The following is a 13,676-nucleotide window of genomic DNA, read 5'->3' as shown; positions in this document are numbered from 1 at the left end:
TCCCCTGGTATTAGACATTTCCAACCCTGGGAAAAAGATACTGTCTTTCTACTCTGTCTATGCCTTTCATAATCTTATAACCTCTATCAGATCTCCCCTCAGCGTCAAGTGAAAACAAGCCAAGTTTGTCCATCTTCTTGTTATAGCACGTTCTCTAGTCCATGCAATATCTTGGTAAAAACTTCTTTTGCATACTGTCCAATGTTTTGACATTCTTCCTGTATTGGGGTGACCAGAATTGTATGCAATACTCTAGATGTGGGCCAACTAGAATTTTATAAAGTTGCAACATAACTTCCCGTCTTTTGAACTCAGTGCCTCAACTAATAAAGGCAAGCATGCCATATGCCTTCTTAACCACACTATCAAACTGTGTAGTTTCTTCCAGGGAGCTATGAACTTGTACCCCAAGATCCTTTGGCTCTGTTCCTCTGCCTCTTTACATTTGACCTACCAAGGGGCAACACTTCACCACTTTAAGCTCCATTTGCCATTTCTCCACCCATATCTGCAATTGATCCATATCCCGCTGTATTCTTTGACAGTATTCTTACACTATCCACAACATCACCAATCTTTGTATCATCTGTGAAGTTACTAATCCACCCATCTAAATTTTCATCCAGGTCATTTATATACAACGCAAACAGCAGAAGTCCCAGTGCAGATGCATGTGGAACATCACTAATCACAGACCTCCATCTAGAATAAGTTCCTTCAACCACTATCCTCTGCCTTCTATGGGCAAGCCAGTTCTGAATCCAAATGGCCAAGTCACCCTGGATCCCATGATTCTTAATCTTCTGGATGAGCCTCCCATGAGGGACCTTGCCAAAATCCATGTAAACAACATCCACAGCTCTACCTTCATCAATCATCCTCATCAGCTCATCAAAAACTCAACGGAGTTAGTAAAGCCATGCTAGCTTTCCCTAATTAGGCCATGGTTTTCCAAATGGTTATTAATCCTATCCCTAAGAATTCTCTCCAGTAACGTCCCTACTACAGATGTTGTGAGACTCACCAGTCTATAGTTTCCAGGATTATCCCTAGTTCCCTTATTGAATAATGGAACAATATTAGTTGCTCTCCCGACTTCTGGGACCTTGCCAGTGGCTTGAAAGGACATCAAGATCTTGGTCAAAGCACCAGAAATTGCTCAGTTAGCTCTTTGAATAGCCTGGATATATCCCATCAGGCCCTGGGGACACAGCCACCTTAATGTTCTTTAAGTGACCAAACACTACCTTTACCTCGAAATGCCCTAACATATCAATATGCTTGGCAGTGATCTCCCTATATTCCATGTCCTTTTCGGTAAATACTGATGTGCTCATTCAGGACCTCACCCACATCCTCCTCTGTTTATCCTTGAATGGTTCTACCTCCTCCCCCATTATCCTCTTGCTCCTGATGTATGCACAGACCACCTTAGGATTCCTTTTAATCCGACTTGCCTAGGACTTTTCATGCCCCTCCTTTGTTTCCTAATTCCCTCTTGAGCTCTTTTCGGCTTCCTTATAATCCTCAAGGGCTGTTTGCTTCTAGCTTCCTAAGCTGTTCAGATTTTTCCCCTTTCTTTTTGGCTAAATTCATCACTTCTATTGGCATCCAAGGCAATGAGCTGTGTCTTCTCCCAAGCTCTTCCTTTGGAACATTGGCATCGACCTTTTGTCGTTTTGGCCCTCTTAGATTAGATTTGGAAACAGGACTGAGCAAGTCTCCTACAAGGCTGCACATAGGCAGTAGTAACATCTCCTCCATTTCCATAGTAGAAGTCACCAATGCATTTACCAAGCAAACATATGGAAATACTCCAAAGAAACAGGATCAGGAAAATCAGACATGAAGTAAGGCAGAAACTTAGGTTCTTTAAGTTGAAAATTGACGAATTGCACTTTGCATGATAGTAGCATTTTTTAGGTCGGATCTTCTGAAAACTCAATGTATTTTGTATTTTGTATTGATGTATTTCCTATTAAATGTGTCTCTGGTTTTACTTATCTTTTTTTGTGACACTAAATAACATAAATCCAGAAATGGTTCTATCTCCGCCAGTCTGACTTAATTTGATTTATTGCAGTAATTGCTTTAGGTTTAAATTACACTGCATAATAATGATAAAATGTTTAAATGTTCCGTGCTGCAAGTTTTGACAGCTAAATTTCCCTACTCTTCTGTAAGATGCAAGCCTGTCTTTTTTTTGTCAAAGGGAACAGATGTTTAAAGACTGTTACAGATTAAAAGTAATAGTTCTTAGAGGAAATACCAAGCCATACTGTGACCAAGGATTTGAATTCCACTCTGATCAAGAATGATTGGTAAGAACTGGTAGAGAAGTGATTTCTAATTCTTGAAACAAGGGCTTCATATAATGAACACCTGTTTTATCAGAAAGACAAGCATAAGACAAGAAAGTGACACCCTCATTCCTGGCACTAGCATATGCTAGATTATATCATCATCCAGCTGAAGGGCCATAATTATATCAACTAAATATCAATAATCAACTTGCAGAATGCAGACAGCACTTGCATTAGTTCATGCTTGGAGGCTGGGGTTTAAGGCATCATTGACTCTTTCTTAAAGCAGACAAGAGAATAGGCTTTATACTCATATCTGCATGATCAAGGTCCTCTTTCAACGTCCTTGCTGCAACACACTTCCATAGAACCATAGAACATTACAGCACAGAAACAGGCCCTTCAGCCCTCCTTAGCTGTGCTGAAACATTTTTCTGCATAGTCCCACTGACCTGCACCTGGACCATATCCCTCCATGCCCCTCTCATCCATGTACCTGTTCAAGTTTTTCTTAAATGTTAAAAGTGAGCCCGCATTTACCACTTCATCTGGCAGCTCATTCCACACTCCCACCACTCTCTGTGTGAAGAAGCCCCCCTCCAATGTTCCCTTTAAATTTTTCCCCCTTCACCCTTAACCCATGACCTCTGTTTTTTTTTCTCTCCCCTAACCTCACTGGAAAAAGCCTGCTGCCATTATAATTTTATATAATTCTATCAAATCTCCCCTCATTCTCCTACGCTTCAGGGAATAAAGTCCTAACCTGTTCAACCTTTTTCTATAACTCAGTTTCTCAAGTCCTGGCAACATCCTTGTAAACCTTCTCTGCACTCTTTCAGCCTTATTAATACATTCCTGTAATTCGGAGACCAAAACTGCACACAATACTCCAAATTTAGCCTCACCAATGTCTTATATAACCTCTTATATAACATTTCAACTCTTATACTCAGTACTTTGATTTATAAAGGCCAATGTACCAAAAGCTCTCTTTACGACCCTATCTACATGTGATGCCACTTTTAGGGAATTTTGTATCTGTATTCCCAGATCCCTCTGTTCTACTGCACTCCTCAGTGCCCTACCATTTACCTTGCATGTTTTACCTTGGTTTTTCCTTCCAAAGTGCAATACCTCACATTTGTCTGTATTAAACTCCATCCGCCATTTTTCAGCCCATTTTTCCAGCTGGTCCAAATCCCTCTGCAAGCTTTGAAAACCTTCTTCACTGTCCACTACACCTCCAATCTTTGTATCATCAGCAAATTTGCTGATCCAATTTACCACATTATCATCCAGATCATTGATATAGATGACAAATAGCAATGAACCCAGCACTGATCCCCGTGGCACACCACTAGTCACAGGATTCCCTGCAGCAATTAAGGAAAATGGAGACCACTTCCCATATCTCAAGAGTGCCTTTTGCCATAAGTATACATGAATAAAAAATTTCACACCACTGCTTTCAATGTTGGCTGGTGGAGTAGTCGCATTAGCACTAGACTTCAAGGTAAGTGGTCCTGGGTTTGAATCCAGCCAGCTCCTCACATGTTTTCCATCTGTGCTGGGTTGAGCACAGAGCTGGTAACTTGGCCTCATAAAAAACAGACAAATGATAGTGGAACGGAAAGGTGCCAATGTGCCACAAGGCGTGGAGGGGAACAACAACAACCTTTACAGTGCCAACAAAGCCTTTGGTTAATTTAGGAAATGGGCTTTGGAAGATTGTCTTCAATCATATATGTCTGAGACTTGGATGACCCATAGTAGGCACCTCAAGACATTAGAAAGATATCACCAATGCTGACTCTGGAAAATCCTCCAATTTCATTGGAAGAACAGTTTTTTTTAAATCAGTCAACTACATTGAGCAGACCAACACCAAATGCCTGAAACAGGGACTCTATTCATGGGCCCACCTCAGAAATTTGTAACAATCCCAATCATAAGGCATAAGGTATGGAAAACAGTAACACTGATAAGGGAAGTCAATTCATCAGGTCCATTGGCTCCTGGTGGCCTGTACTCAAGGATTTTAAAAGAAATGGCTGTAGAGATATTAGTCCATTGGTTGAAGTGTTTCAAAACTCACTGTGTTCTAGAGGGGCATCAATAAATGAGAAAACAGAAAATGTGACTTTTTGGAAGGGACAGCAACAAAAAGTGGGAATCTATAGGTTAGTTAGTTTCATTTCTACTGTTGGAAATATTCTAGAATCATTGAAGAAACAACTATTCATTTGGAAAAGCTTAAATAACCAAACCAAGTCAACATATTTTAATGAATGGCAAATCATAATAAATTCGCTCATGTTCTTTGAGGATATAACAAACAGAATTTATAGAAGGGAGCCTGTAAATGTGTTGTATTTGGATGTCCACAATACATTAGACTAGGTGCCACATGAGAGGCTGTTGCAGAAGGTAAGTATTCATGGTATTGGGGAAAGTGAGTTAGCATGGATTGAATTCAGGTTATTGCAACAAAGACTGTTGGAATACATGAGTCTCATATAGGCTGATGTAACTACTGGAGAGTCCTGGGGATCAGTGGTTGGAGCTCAATTATTTACTATTTATATTAATGACTGGAAGTCTGGGCAGAATGTAAAGTGTTCAGGTTTGTTGCTGACAAATTAGGTGGAAGGGAATGTTGCAATGAGGATCTCATGATTCTGTAGTGGGATATAGGTAGGTAGAGTGAGGTTAATGTGGGAAAGGATGAGGTCGTGCACAAGAGGAAGAAGAATCAGAATGAGGTCTATTATCTAAATGGAGAGGAATTACCAATGAGTGACGTGAATCACAAAATATTAGCAGGCAGATGCAGCAAGTTGTTAAGAAAGAAACTTGCATATTGACCTTTATTGCGAAGGATTTGGAATTTTGAAATAAGGATCTTTTGTTAGAATTGGGTGTTAGTGAGGTACTGTGCACTATAAATAGGGTACTGTGCAGTTTTCTCCCCCTTCTTAAGAAAAGCGATTCTAGCAACAGAAACAGTCCAAAATAGATTCACCAGGCTAATTTGTAGAACGAGGGGTGATTGATATGTTCGTAGCCTAAGGTAGAAGGAGTCAATTTTAGAAAATCTAGCACATTTATTTTTCAACATAGTCCTCTCCTACATTTACACACTTAGTCCAGCGATCGTGGAGCATATGGATCTTGGACCTCCAGAAAGTGTCTGCAAATGAGTGATTGATAAGTTTGTGGTCTAAGGTAGAAGGAGATGAGTTATACAGCTCTCGTTACAAGCACATGCAGTTCAACTCTTTGAGTGATTATGCAGAAAGTTTGAAGTTAATAACTCATCAGTTAATAATTCATCAGGGCTGATTGATAAGTTCGTGGCCTAAGGTAGAAAGAGATGAGAAACGGGAAGATTTTATTGAAGCAAATATGATCCTAAGGCAGTGTGATATTGATGTTGAAATTTATCCATCAGTGGGCAAAACTTGAATGAGGAGATGTAGAAACAAGATAAGTGGTTTGTCATGTAAAACAGAGGTGTGCAAGAATTTCTTCTCACAAATTGTGGTGAACCTAATTAATTCTCAGCCTCATTGGTTTGGGGAGGCTAGGTCATTTGAGATATTTAAAGAGAATGCAGATAGATTTCTGGAAGAGCAAGAAATTCAGTGCTGTGGGGGAACTGACACAAAAGAGGAGTTGAGGCCTCAGGCAGTTTAGCCGCCATCGTACTAAATGGTGCGGCAGGTTTGAAAGGCCAGATGGCCTGTCCCGTTCCTATTTTCATGCATACGCCATATCCTCATTATATGCGTCTTCAGACAATGCGGATTCACAGTTATGTGAGGAGCCTATTTCTACCAACGTCTCCTTATATGCGTCCAAAACTCACAGTTATGCGAGGAACTCCGTTTTCCCGCCAATACAAGTCAGGTGCACACGCCTCACTCTCGCCAGTCTCGCATTGGTTTTAGCAAGGTGTGGATGTGCGATCTTGCGCTCTTAAACTTCTGTTGGTTTTACCTATGGTGCAGTGATTTTGTGCTTGAAATATTTAACTATGCCTCCTAAGCGTCCGATGTCATGACCTGGGCCATCAGCCGAGCGGCAGAGAACCGCTTTAACACTTGAAAAAAAGTTGGAAATTATAAACAACGGGGCATCAGGTGAAGGTAACACAGCTCTGGGATGCTACTGCCGGGAACAGAATCTTGCCTTTAAAGTTCTTTTGTTGCTTGACAATGTGCCACCCCATCCTAAACATTTGGACAGCATTTACAGTAATATAACTGTGCATTTCCTGCCACCTAACACAATATCGCTGATTCAACCACTCAACCAAGGTGTGATCCATATTCAAGGTGTATTTTTTTTTATGGTGAATTATCTCTCAGATGCTGCAAGCAACAGATGATTTTGAAAATCTCGGGAGTTTACCAACGGTGAGGGAATGGTGGAAGTCGGAACACTTGGCACAAATGGCGATGGACACGGACCCAAGTTTAGAACGGGGTCAGCATTTCAGTCGTTCCCTGCCGTCAACCCTTCTTCCCTACAAGCAAATTTATGCTGAAAAACTAAATGCTGCCAAGCAAGCAACCCTCACCACTTTAGTCTTCCTTTACCGCTTGCTGTGCTTAATATGATCCCGACACTACAACAACCACTCATCTCCCAGAGCGAACACACCTCCCACTGTTGGTGAGTATTGTGTACCCTAGTATGTTAACTTTCTATGATTTATTACATTGAATATTACCTTAAATTGATGAAATATAATACGAATGTTGCATTGTGGTACTGCTTTTGTGTCATATTGGTATGAAAATGTGAATAAATTACAGATAAAATGTATTTAGGAAGCCCTCTGGAACGCATCCCTATTTTCTCCATTTAAATAATTGTTCACATTATGCGTTGACTATGAGGAATGTATCCCCCCACAAATAACGAGGATGGGGTGCACTTGTGCAATCACTGAGTATTGAGGGATAAAAGAAGTATTTCAAAACTATAAAGATATCAGCTGGATGGATGTGGAGAGCCAGAGGAAGAATTGAATTGAATTGACTTTATTTCTTATATCCTTCATGTACATGAGGAGTAAAAATCTACATGACATCTCCGCCTAAATGTGCAATGTGCAACTTACAGTCATGTATAATAAATAGTATGTTGAACAGGACAGTCCATATAACATAGAAATACAATTGCATCAGTCTGATGGCCTGGTGGAAGAAGCTGTCCTGGAGTCTGGTTTTTATGCTACGGTACTGTTTCTGGATGGTAGCATCTGGAACAGTTTGTGGTTGGGGTGACTCGGGTCCCCAATGATCCTTCGGGCCCTTTTTACACACCTGTCTTTGTAAATGTCCTGAATCATGGGAAGTTCACATCTACAGATGCGTTGGGCTGTCTGTACCACTCTCTGCAGAGTCCTGCAATTGAGGGAAGTATAGTTCCCATACCAGGCAGTGATGCAGCCAGTCAGGATGCTCTCAATTGTGCCCAAAAGAGGCTACTGTATATAGACAAATAAATTCTTCTCAGAGATCCAGCAGGGTACAGGTATAAGTTTTAACTAACATTTGATGACAAACTCAGGTATCTTCATTTGATGAAGATGGCAGAGTTCAGAGTTCATCATCGAAACGTCAGTTAAATTCGATACCTGTACCCAGCTGGAAGCGCAAGAAGAGTTCATTCATCATATGCACCAGGAAAGCACTAGGTCCTTTTACAGGTGATAAAGAATTGGAAGATGTAGTATCCTTGTTCATAGAATTAAGAAACTGCAAGGGTAAAAAGATCCTGAGGGGATTTATATAAAGGCGTACAAATAGTAGCCAGGATGCAGGCTTCAAATAAAAAAGATTGACAAGGTATCTAAAAAGGACAACATTGCAAAAATCATGGGAGATCACAATATGCAGGTAGATTGGGAAAATCTGGTTGGTGCTGGATCCCGAGAAGGGGAATATGTAGAAATGCCTATGAGGTGGCTTTTTAGTGCAGCTTGTGGTTGAACGCACTGGGGAACAGCAATTCTGGATTAGGTGTTATGTAAAGACCCAGACTTGATTGGGAAGCTTAAAGTAAAGGAACCCTTAGGAGACACTGATCAAAATATGACAGATTTCACCGTGCAATCTGAGATGGAATAGATAAAATTGGATGTATTAGTATTAGTGTGAAGTAAAGGGAATTATGTAGGCCTGAGAGAGGAGCCGGCCAAAGCTGATTGGAAGGGGATACTAACAGGGGTGAGGGTGAGTGTTTCTGGGGGAAATTTGGAAAGTATAGGGAAGATACATCCCAATGGTGAACAAGTATTCTGAAGGGAGGATTAGGACATGGGAAATCAAAGACAGGATAAAAGCAAAAGAGAGGACATATAATGTAGGAAAATTTAGTGGGTCGGTTAAGGATTGGGATGTTTTTAAAAACCAGCAGAAGGCAACTAAAAAGCCATAAGTAAAGAAAAGTGAAATATGAAGGTAAGTTAGCCAATAATATAAAAGAGGATACAAAAAATTTTTCAGATGCTGGGTATAAGGAATAAAGAGAGTTGAGAATGGATATTGAACCACTGGAAAATGTTGGAGAATGTAGTAATAGGGGGACAGAGAAACAATGGACAAACTTACTAAGTTCTTTGCATCAGCCTTCAATGTGGAAGACACAATCAGGATGCCAGGAATATGAGAGTGTCAGGGGGCAGAAGTGAGTGTTGTTGCTATTAAGAAGTAGAAAGGGCTTGGGGAAGCAAAAAAGTCTGAAGGTCGATGGCACCTGAACCAGATGGACTACATCCCAGGATTCTGAATGAGGTAGCTGAATAGATCGTGGACATATAAGTAATGATCTTTCTACAATCACTAGATTCAGGAATGGTTCCTGAGATCTGAAAATTGCAAATGTCACCCCGTTCTTTAGAAATGAAGAATGCAGAAGACAAGAAATTATAGTCCAGTTAGCCTGACTTCAGTGGTTGGAAAGATGTTGCAGTGGGTTATTAAGGATGAGGTTTAGGGGTACTTGGAGACACGTGATAAAATAGACCGAAGTCAGCATAGTTTTCTAAAGGGAGAATCTTGCCTGAAATACCTGTTGGAATTCCTTGAGGAAGTAACAGGTAGGATAGACAAAGGGGAGTCAGTGGATATGTGTCTGAGTTTTCAGAAGGCCTTTGACAAGGTGCTGCAGTGAGGCTGCTTTACAAAATAAGAGGCCATGATATTACAGGAAAGGTACTAGAATGGACAGAAGATTGGCTGCATGGCAGGAGGCAAAGAGTTGGAATAAAGGGGGGGGGGGGTCTTTTCTGCTTGGCTGCCGGTGGCTGCAGGTGTCAGTGCTAGGACCGTTTCTGTTCACGTTGTACGTGTGTCGATGATTTGGATGGAGGAACTGATGGCTTTCTGGCCAGATTTGCGGATGATACAAGGGCAGGTAGTACTGGAAAAACATGGTGTCTCCAGAGAGACAAAGACAGATTGGGAGAATGGGTAAAGAAGTGTCAGGTGGAATACAATGCAGGGAAGTACATGGTTATACACCTTGGCAGAAGGAATAAAGGCATGGGCTGTTTTGTAAATGGGGAGAAAATTCAAGAATCAGAGGTGCACAGGGACTTTGGAGTTCTTGTGCCAGATCCCTAAAGGTTAACTTGCAGGCTGTTTTGGTGGTAAGGAAGGCAAATGCAATGTTAGCATTCACTTCGGTAGGTCTAGAATACAAAAGCAAGGATGTAATGCTAAGGCCTTATAAGGCATTTGTCAGACCTCACTTTGAATATTGTGAGCAGTTTTGGGCACCTAATCCAAGAAAGGGCGTGCAAGCCTTGGAGAGAGTCCAGAGGAGGTTCACGAGAATGATCCCAGAAATGAAATGGTTAACATATGAGGAGTGTTTGATGGTTCTGGGCCTGTATGCACTGAAGTTTAGAAGAATGAGGGGGAATCTCCTTGAAACCTATCAAATATTGAAAAGTCTGGATAGAATAGATATAGAGAGGATGTTTCCTGTAGTGGGGGATTCCAGGACTGGAGGGCACAGCCTCAAAATTGAGGGAAGTTTATTTAGAACAGAGCTAAGGAAGCGTTTCTTTAGCCAGGGAGTGGTGAATCTGTGGAGTTTTTTTGCTGCAGACAGCTGTGTAGGCCATCTTTGGGGATACTTAAGGTGGAAATTGATAGGTTTTTAATTGATCAGGGTGTCAATGTTACAGGGAGAAGGCAGGAGAATGGGTTTGAGAGGGCTAACAAAACAACCACGATGGAATGGTGAGGCAGACTTGATAGGCCAAATGGCCAAATTCTGCTCCTAGGTCTTATGGTCTAACTCTTAAACAACAAAAACTAATCAAGAAAATAGTTGGGATTCCCTTTTTTTTATTTGGGACATTATACCACTTAATTGGGACAGGAGATAGTTACCAAACATTTTTGAACTAGCATCATTTGTATGCACTTCTGTGGCCGTTAGACACAAAACCATGATCCAATCAGTTTTTAAATATGATCTTTTGTGTGCGTTTGTGTTCAAAATGCAGCAAATTTTGTCCATGATAGTTGATGATAAATAAGCAGAAAAACAATTTGGGTCTGCTCTCTTCTCTGCATTTCCAAGCATTCAGTCTTGGAGATGCCAGAAAAGGCTGGGAGTGAAAATTAAACAATTTTACTACTTCAACAAGTTAGAAACGATGAGAAATTTGAAGGTATCCGCAATCACTTTGAATGTTACAATGGAAATTAAGATTTGAAGGATGCAATCTTTGAAAACACCGTTTAAAGGCAGTCCGTTATCTGCACTGATTTTGTTTATTCACGGTGAAAAGAATGCAATGTAGATGAATTCTTCCATTGATAAGTATAAGTGACTAATTCACAGTTGTATTGTACTGCAGTAGTGTTGGTAGTATTCTAATTTGCTCTGTATTTCATTAAAAAAAACTTGTTACTAAGTTTTTTTTTATATCTTTTTAACTATTTCCATGAAACTTCAGCTAATTGGAGCTGCCACATAATTGGGCCAAAATGTACTAGTCCTGATGTTTCCCAATTAACCAGAATCCACTGTATATCATGAAATAACCATAGATAAAGGTGTAACTAATTCCTGTTTACCTGTGAATTAATGGAAAGAGAATCACAGCTTATGCATTTATAGCTTAACAGTGGAAAGACCATGCAAATGAGAGCCCAAATGCTCTCATAGAAAGGAGAATGTATGAACCAATTATCATATTAAGCAGTAAACATTTCATCTTAAGTTGTCTAGTTAACTGTCCCACAACAGTTGGTAGGAGTTTCATCACAGTCACACTTTAAAGTACCAGTTATATGCCTTGGGATGTGAAAGCTGTTGCAGGAGCCATTAGAAATGCATTTATTTCTCTGAGTAGGATTCTTTTCCTGTCTGTTGTCCTGTGCAATAATTTCTGGTCACTAATAAAGATGCTATGACAAAGCTAGATTTCTCAAAATTTTTGCCCATTATTTCTCCCAGATATTTATTGGAGGTTTTCTTGAATTTTCTAATGAGATTATCTCCTCATCTCTGTTTGCACTACTTATTTAATCTATTAAATATGTATATGTATTTCTTCTTGTAATTTATTGCATTTTTATGTGCTGTATTGCACTGTATTGCTGCTGCAAAACAACAAATTTCGCAGCATATATCAGTGATATTAAACTTGGTACTAGTTCTGTTCCAAACATTCAAAATTTTCTATATTAAGTTGCTAAATCTGAACTTTTCCATCTTCAGTCTGCAACTTTTAAGACCTCACCCTTTTGATATTTGACTTCGCCTCAAATGAAACATTGCAAATAAATAAATGTGTGAAGATTGTGTTGGATTAGGCTGTATAATTGTTAGTTTCTTGTAGTTTTATTGTTATTATGCCTGCTTGTATTCTATGTAACTACCTTCATACACATAACTTTTCAGCATATTTCCTAGTAATCACAGTATGTATACCCAATTGTTCAATGAGTCCCCGAGTGGTTACAGTCCTTGATATTATTCTGGAAGCTTCTTGGGTGTCGCATTATTAGAACAGGGGTTATCTGATTAGTTAACTCTTATCTACAAATTTGAATGGAATGTCTGTTCTCCAGGGTACAAGAAGAGCAGAGCATGTTGTCTCGCCATCTTTACTTTTCCCTTTACTTTCTTCTTTGTTCATAGACTTCTGTTCTCATAGTGCTTAATAAAACAATCATGAAGCAACAAGTTCTATGCCTCATTCTTGGCTTCCAAAAGAACCTTGGATCAAAAACATCAGAATCCAATATTGGGGAGACACTACCTTGTCACTAATTGAAAGAGCATACTTGCATTGCATACTTAGCTTCTCTGCAACTAATATTTTGCTCGTTATTATTTTTCAATCAATCCAAAAAAAAAACCCAGATGCAAAGCAAAACTACAAATGCTGAAATCTGAAGCAAAAATAGAAAAGTCTTGGAGAGCTCATTCAGTTGAATAGCATCTGTGGAAAGTGAAGCAGGTGAACACTTCCGCAGAGACACAAGAGGCTGTAGATGCTAGAATCTGAAGCAACAGGCATTCTGATGGAGGAACTCAGCTCTTTGAGCAGAATGTGTGGTGAGAAAGGAATCCTGAATCAGGGTTTTGGTGTGAACCATCAGCAGTGAAGTGAAGTGAGAAAAGGACATAATGGAGAATGGCTTATCTAAAGCTGGGGAATTCACTGTTTATCAAGAAGATGTGAAGTGTCTGTACTGGAGACTAGATGACATCAGGTTTACACCGTGCCTCATTTTGGCAGTGGATGAGGCCACAGACAGACAAGATGGAGTAGGAAGTGGGATTGAGAATTGACGTGGCATGCAACAGGAAGCTGAGGATTACTCTTGCAGACTGAGTGCCGGTGCTTCACACAATGATCACCCAATCTGCACCCTTTGCAATTTCCATCAGCTCCAAAAATATCCCTCCAGCAGCCACTTCTTCCCTCTCCTGCCCTGTATTTTGCAGGGACCACTTACTTCATGACTCCATTGTCTGTTTTTCTATCCCTGCCGACCAGTCTTCATTCCACAGGAACTTCCATGCAGCTGGAGGAGAGTTAACACCTGTCCATTCACCTCTCCCCCTCCCACAATCCAGGGACCCAAACAAACATTCCAACCATTGTTGGTAGAATCTCAGGTGGTGACGAGAGGACGTACAGGAGCGAGATATGCCAAAAAGTGGAGTGGTGCCACATCAACAACCTGGCACTCAACGTCAATAAGTCGAAAGAGCTGATTCTGGACTTCAGGAAGAGTAAGACGAAGGAACACATACCAATCCTCATAGAGGGATCAGAAGTGGAGAGAGTGAGCATCTTCAAGTTCCTGGGTGCCAAGATCTCTGAGG

Source organism: Hemitrygon akajei, chromosome 20, assembly GCF_048418815.1.
Source record: "Hemitrygon akajei chromosome 20, sHemAka1.3, whole genome shotgun sequence".
Taxonomy (NCBI): domain Eukaryota; kingdom Metazoa; phylum Chordata; class Chondrichthyes; order Myliobatiformes; family Dasyatidae; genus Hemitrygon; species Hemitrygon akajei.
Note: the sequence above shows the minus strand (reverse complement) of the source record.